The sequence below is a fragment of the Mus musculus genome, chromosome 18 (assembly GCF_000001635.26).
Source record: "Mus musculus strain C57BL/6J chromosome 18, GRCm38.p6 C57BL/6J".
NCBI lineage: Eukaryota > Metazoa > Chordata > Mammalia > Rodentia > Muridae > Mus > Mus musculus.
Genome location: NC_000084.6, coordinates 62,212,115 through 62,218,948, shown reverse-complemented (window position 1 = coordinate 62,218,948; position 6,834 = coordinate 62,212,115).

Sequence of the window (6,834 nt, the reverse complement as noted above, 5' to 3'; positions counted from 1 at the left end):
ACTAACTTGTAAGTCAGAAAAACTGGGTTTCAGCCAATGCACACCCCTCTATGTGAACCTGGACAAGGCCCAACTTCTTTCTAGACACCAACTTCTAGTAGTGAAACTAACAAAAAATAACAATAAAAATCCACATGTTTATTAGATCCTTGCTATGTCCCAGGCACTATGGTACAAGGCATGATTATAAATGAAAATATCTACCTGCTAGGTGTTGAAAGCCACAGAGAGTTAGGAGCCCTTCCTAGCCGGCCTTCTTAAACGTTTTTACTCAAGAAACTTTTGGTGAAGAAATTTTTGCATAACTTCTGTTATAAACAAGTGTATAAAATAAACATACAAGTCAAGCATGATTGATAATAAATTATATTAAATAGTTCAAAATAACTGTCTGATAAACATAATTTCATCATTTATTAGAGATAAAAGCAATTTTCACACTTTGATAAGATGGATCTACTTATTTTTTCACATAAAAAAATTGCTGAGCCTCCCAGAACTTCAATTTTCAGAACAGATCTATAATCGAGATTTTTAGAACAGCAAGGCTGAAGATGTCACTTTTCATAAATATCTATCACAAACTGCACATTTAAGAGCATTTCAGAAATTACTAAAAATTCTGTCTTAATCACACACCAAAATTTATGTAATCTTTTAACTGAGACTCAAGTTAACAGTTCAAATGTAATATGAACAGCATATCAGTTGATGTGTACATGCTGAGAAACGACAATGAGGAAGAATGAACTCTTTGTTTTCCATAATTAAAACATCTTGTCTCTTTAAGGGCAGAAAGTGTTCTACGTGCCACAACCGCACTGTAGTTTACAATATTAATAATCTCAAATCTGCGCTGAGATGTTTCAGGCAAGGTTCATCTGCACTGGGTGATCTAACAGTAAATGGTACAAAGAGCATACGTTGTGTGTACAGAACCAAGGTCACTGTGAAGTCAAACAATGCAGCAGGGACCAGGACTCCACTATGGATTTATTACAAGCTCAATGTCAAATCCCTCTTTGGTCACCGTGTGCTCAGACATCTCTTACTCCTGCCAAACCTTTGTGATCCTCACGGGCTGTCACGTGATTACATGCAGCGATGTTTCTCAACCTTCCTAGTGCTCAGTCCCTTTAATTCAGTTCCTCATGTTGTGATGACCCCCAAGAATAAAAGAATTCTGTTGCTACTTCATAACTGTAATTTTGCTACTCCTATGAATCATAATGTAAATATCTGATATATAACCCCAAGGGGTTCATGACCCCTATGTTGAGAGCCACTGGCATACAGGGTCATAACTCAGCAGCTTAAGGATACTGGCCTTTAGAATACTGGACCGGACTATCTAAATTCCAACTCAACTATAAACGCTTTAAAGGAATTTCTGTCACAGTGTGTTAGCCCCAGTCTTTATGCCAAATATAAAAGCAAATCAACTTAAAAATTGGGATTTTTGGCTCACAGTTTCTATCCATGGTCTGTTGGTATTGTTTAGAGGCCTGGGGCAAAGACATGGTGAGATACGATTGAACAAAGTCACCTACTTCATAGAAAGGCAGGATGTAGCCAGGTTCCCAGTATTCCACCATTGAGCAATGACATCATAGGCAGGAGCCAAGTTTCTAAGGCATGGGTCTTTTAGGGACATTTACAATCCAAATGATAACTCATAATAAGCCTTGTACACCCTAGAACTTATTATATACAGTAATGCTGTATTTTAAGGTATACCTATGTACCTATATCTCTTTCAACTAAATGTACCTATTCTCATCTAGGAGGCCATATACACACATATGAAAAACAAAAGCACTTGGGATTCTCAATGGTCTGGGATGGAAAACTATTATTTAAAAATAAAAAAAAAACAGCTTCAACATGCAAAAGTCTTACCAGCTGGATTCCGTACTTCATCAGTTTCTTGGGTTTAATTATTATTAATCATGTCAGCAAGTTAGCAAGGTGGTTTCATTATCTTGTTCACTCAACACAGCTCCCTGATTTATATGGGGATACAGAGAGCACGTGGCAATTCATAATGATATTGATGTCTACATTCCAGACGCCCTTCCTTGCCACTTTCCAACCTCTGCAGTTAGGTTGGCCACGGGCAGGGGTAAGTTTATGCAAATCTCTAAGTGATAAGAACCCCGACTTGATTTGCCTCACTGCTTCAACACATATTAAATGTTCGGAGTTAAAGGATCAAAGAGTCTCTCTCTCTTCTCTTCTGACTGCACTACTTCCAGGCCCTAGTTTTGGAAACATCTCCGTTTAAAAATACTCCATCTTTTGTAGACAGCCGTGAAACCCAGAGAGCTGGTTAACCATCACTTCCCAGGTGTCTGTGTAGATGCTTTGGGAGAGATGTCATTTGGATCAGGGTGTGGCATAAAGTAGATTATTCTCTCCAGGTCAATACAGACCCCCCAAGGAAGACCTTAGTAAGACAAAGAGTTGAGAGAGCCTGAGGTCATGCTGCCTGATGGATGATGCACTGGGCTCTCAGCCTCCCCTTTCACCTCGTGGTAGTCTGGAAGGAAAAAGGATGCTCCCGACTCTTAAGACTTCAGATCAAAATTAGAACCCACTGACTCATGGATCTTTCAACAGCACCATCTTGCCTGTGTAGCAGCAAGATGTTGACAGCAAATTATAGGACTTCCCCCCATCCACAATTATGTAAGACAGTGCATTCTAAGTACTAGATATCTGTCTCCTCACCTATCTGTCTGACTCTTGGTTCTAGAGAAGCTCATCTGACTGTGACATGGTTTTCCCTACAGACCACACAGAAGTGAACAGTACAGGCTTTGGCCACACTGCTCAGCCCTTCGAAGATTTTTCTTTGCTGCCCCTCCCCCTAGCTCCCTCCCCACTCTCATCATTTGCTTGTTTCCATCTCTTCTGTGGACTCCATTTTCTACAAACCAGGCAGGTGAATGAGGCCCATTCGAGTCGTATGGAAGCTTTGGTGAAAACTTGAGATCTTGTGACATGTCAAATGTCCACATGATTTGTGCTCCTCATAGGAAAAAAAAAAAAACCCACTTGCTGCCAGGGACTCCGAAAGGCAAATGTTCCTTAACATTTCGCCCATTGTGTGTTTTCCTTCCTTCCATTTGGTTTGTATTTCTTGGAGATGGAGAAGATAGGACAGAGAAGGTGGGGTGGGTGCCTGCTTCATTGTTGACCTTGCCCATGCACTCACAGCGGGGGGAAGGGAGTTCAAGTGGTTAGGGACACCAAAAGCCCCAAGCTACCCCACCCTTTCCCACCTTGGCGTCCAGCTCCATTTCCAAATTACAGGGTGGTTTCCAGATTAAGGCTCTGATTGAATGGCACTCAGCCAGGGTCCCACACTGCCTTCCTTCTGGCGCTCTCTCAAGGGTTCCTCATGCACCCGAGTGCATTTGGGACCTCTACTCCCCCACCTTAAAAACATCTCATGTACAAGAAAGAAAAGCCTTTCTGTGCTATTTCTAAAAACAGGGGCAAATGTTTGAAATCACCTGTATGCATATAGACATTGACCAGTTCATAAAATAATAGCATCAAACAAACGAACAAACAAACAATCACAGGGCTGGTGTCATACACCTTTAGTCTCAGCACTTGGAAGCTAAGGTTCCTGGCCAGGCTAGTAAGGACCACACAGTATGACTACCTCTCTAGCCATTAGACCAGGAGCCTTGTCTATTTTGCTGTGTGTACTTCTCAGTATGGGGCAAGTTTTATTTGCATGACCCTTTTATGGAAAATGAATCTCACTTGGTGAGGAGTGGGGTTGAAAGGGTGAAGTTTAATTATTTACATGTATTATGTAAGCATAGAAATGAGACCCAGGCTAAGTGAGGACAGCCCCTGCTCAGTCCAGGTTGAGCTCATTCACCACCCGAGTCCTCAGAGCTCCCCGCTGGCACATGGCAGTGAATGGAGACTGGGATATTTCAGGCCTTGTATTTCTTTGTGGAGGTAAGCCAAGGGTCTGTCTGCCCCTCCAGGTCTACCATCGCAGGGGCACACATGGTGATCTGGAGTGCTTCAGTGCCCATCATGTGAGCTCACTCCTATCAGGTCATGTATAGGGTAGTGAGTGGGTTCCTTGATATTGTCCACATTTCTCCATATAATCAAACATCATCATCGTTAAGATTGTCTGATACAACACCCTCATCGGAGCAGCTACTCTGGGCCTGAGTGCAGCCCACTTCAGTCTGGTTTAAATCTAACTTTTAACAAGATAAATGGACCACTGGCCCCCTATCACTATGAGCAAATGAGATAACCAGGACTCCAGACCAAGTAAGTCAAACTAAAACCTAAGCAGATCACATTATGGAATAATGCCTTGTTCTTAAAAGCCTTTGGAAGTTTGCCATATGTATATCAATTCTTATCAGGAAGGCCTGGAAGCTCTTCCCCTAAGTAGTAAGACTAGAACTCTCCCAATTGTGTGATGCAATGGGAGCGAGCTACCGTCAAAGAAAACTTCCTTGTCCACAGAAATCCTCAGCTCATTGGCACAGACAAAAGTCTAGAATCAAACAAAGTACCCAGACATGGTGACTCATGTCTGTAATCACAGACCCGGAGGAGTGGAGTCAGGAAGTTTGCCCGTGACTCTGAGACTAACCTGGGCTACAAGAGTAAGTTCTAAGCTAGCCTGGACTATGGAGTGAGAATCTGTCTTAAAATAACAAAAACAAAAATAAAGAAATGAGACTAGAAGGAGAGCCAAAGTGCCAAGGCATTACACTTTTTCTTTTTAAATTTTATTTATTTTTAAAATTTTTTGTACCAGTACACATTGTACATTGAACATATTGCGATCCCATAGACCTCTGCCCTACCTGCTCTCGCACACCCCGTTAGTCCTCTTCTCCCCTCAGACACTTTCAGTCTGCCTTCCTCTTACATACATTCATGAACTTGTGTAGCTATATAAAACCTAGGAAGCACAACTGAAAGAACCATGTGATATTTGTCGTTCTAGAACTAGTCTAGTTTGCTTAATACATTTGTCTCATTGTTGATGACAGAAAGTAAAAAGCCATTTCTGTGTCCTTGTGATCTACAAAATAGCTCTGTCTGAGCCCCAACAGGCACTGTAGACATGGACAGTCTGACTATCTGAGCCCCATGGGCACTGCACACACCGAGGGTTGGACTCTGGAGCCAGACTACAAAGCAGCTGGAAGTTCGTGCTGTTACAATCTTTCTCCCTTCCCTCCTCCCCTCTCCCGTGTGTGTGTGTGTGTGTGTGTGTGTGTGTGTGTGTGTGTGTGTGTGAAAATATTTTTTAAGGAAAACACTCTTTCTGTTTTCCCATCTGTGACATTAGCTAAACCCCAATGGCATAAATCCACAAAAAGGACAGCTGCCCTGAGTACATCAGTGAGCTTTTACACAGTTCCTTCTTGAGTTGGTGTTTTGCCACACCAAACTTGAAAATGATCCACCTAATGTCCCTACATCTCTAGCCTCGGTGATCCCGAAACCGCCTCCACTTCTTGCTGTAACCGGGCTCTGCCTGCACTGTTGCTTCATTCACACCTGGCTGTCTGATGCCTATCTCGATTTGCCCAAAGCGCTACATTTGGTGATAGCATGCGTATACTCATTAACTGGTATTCGTCTGTGCATCCTCAGATTGTCAACATCATTACCACTAGCATGCTTACTGTATCTTGGGAAGCACATATTTAATAAGCAAAACATCCTAAATTTTAAGAGTAAGTTGCATTGTACTGTTTGCTCCTACAATTCTGATGGACAGTAGAGTATAGCTTAGCATCTAATTTAGCATAGAGTTTGTGATCATCATATTAAATTTAACACAGCGCTATGCGATCCTGTTCTATAAAGAGCGCTATGATTTCTAGGAACTTTGCCAAGCTGATTTCTAGGAATCAGTGGACTTCTCAAACAAAATGGTCAATTTGCCCCGTTCAACTCAGCCGTCCTAATATGGGCCTCTGGTTCAATGTGTACCCTGTCTTTTCTCTTTTATGTATTTGTTCATAGATGTAGTTGTGTATGGTTTGTTTATGCAAAAGATTCTTGCCAGCTATTTTTAAAAAGGCACAGCCATTAGATAATCCTATAAATATTTATTGAGCATTTGTCATGTGCCAAGTGCTAGCTAAGATGTGGAAAGCCAACAGCATTGAACACTGGCCTTAGGTTCCTTCATGTTAGTAAGGCAGATAGGCAACCAGGAAGAGTCTCATGAGACCTGGCAAGACATGCTATACCAAAGATTACAAGACCCTTTCTATGGAAAAGCTTAGGAGGTAAAGGCTTACATTTGGAGCATGTGTAAATTTATACCCATCCAATCACATAGGCAGAGAGGGAAAGCTCTTTATCACTCTAAAAGAATAGTACTTTCTGATATCTAGTTAATTGGGGTTTATCATTTCAGCTCCCCTCCCCTTCTGAGGCATAACCTTGAGACACGCATAATCTAAGTGCCACATGAGGACTCTGCTGTCCTGCTCAGGGCATACCTTCCATGGAAGCTGGGGCAGAAGGAAACATGACCAATGACATTGGATTAGGGAGTTAGGTATGCCAGTCCATGGACTGCGCGTTAGAACCTCCTTGACACGGTCCTAGACTCTGAGCATCTCTACCTATATCAGCCACATTTGATCCTTTCTCTGCCCACCTCTACCCTCTTAATAATCTGTGTTTAAAGGCCACCTACCACCTCTGTCTTCCCACTCTGGACTTTGACCACAAAGTGGCTACCATCTAGGATCTACTCAACCCTGGCTACAGTCGCTCTAGGCCAAAGCATTTCTATTCAATCCCATCTCTGTC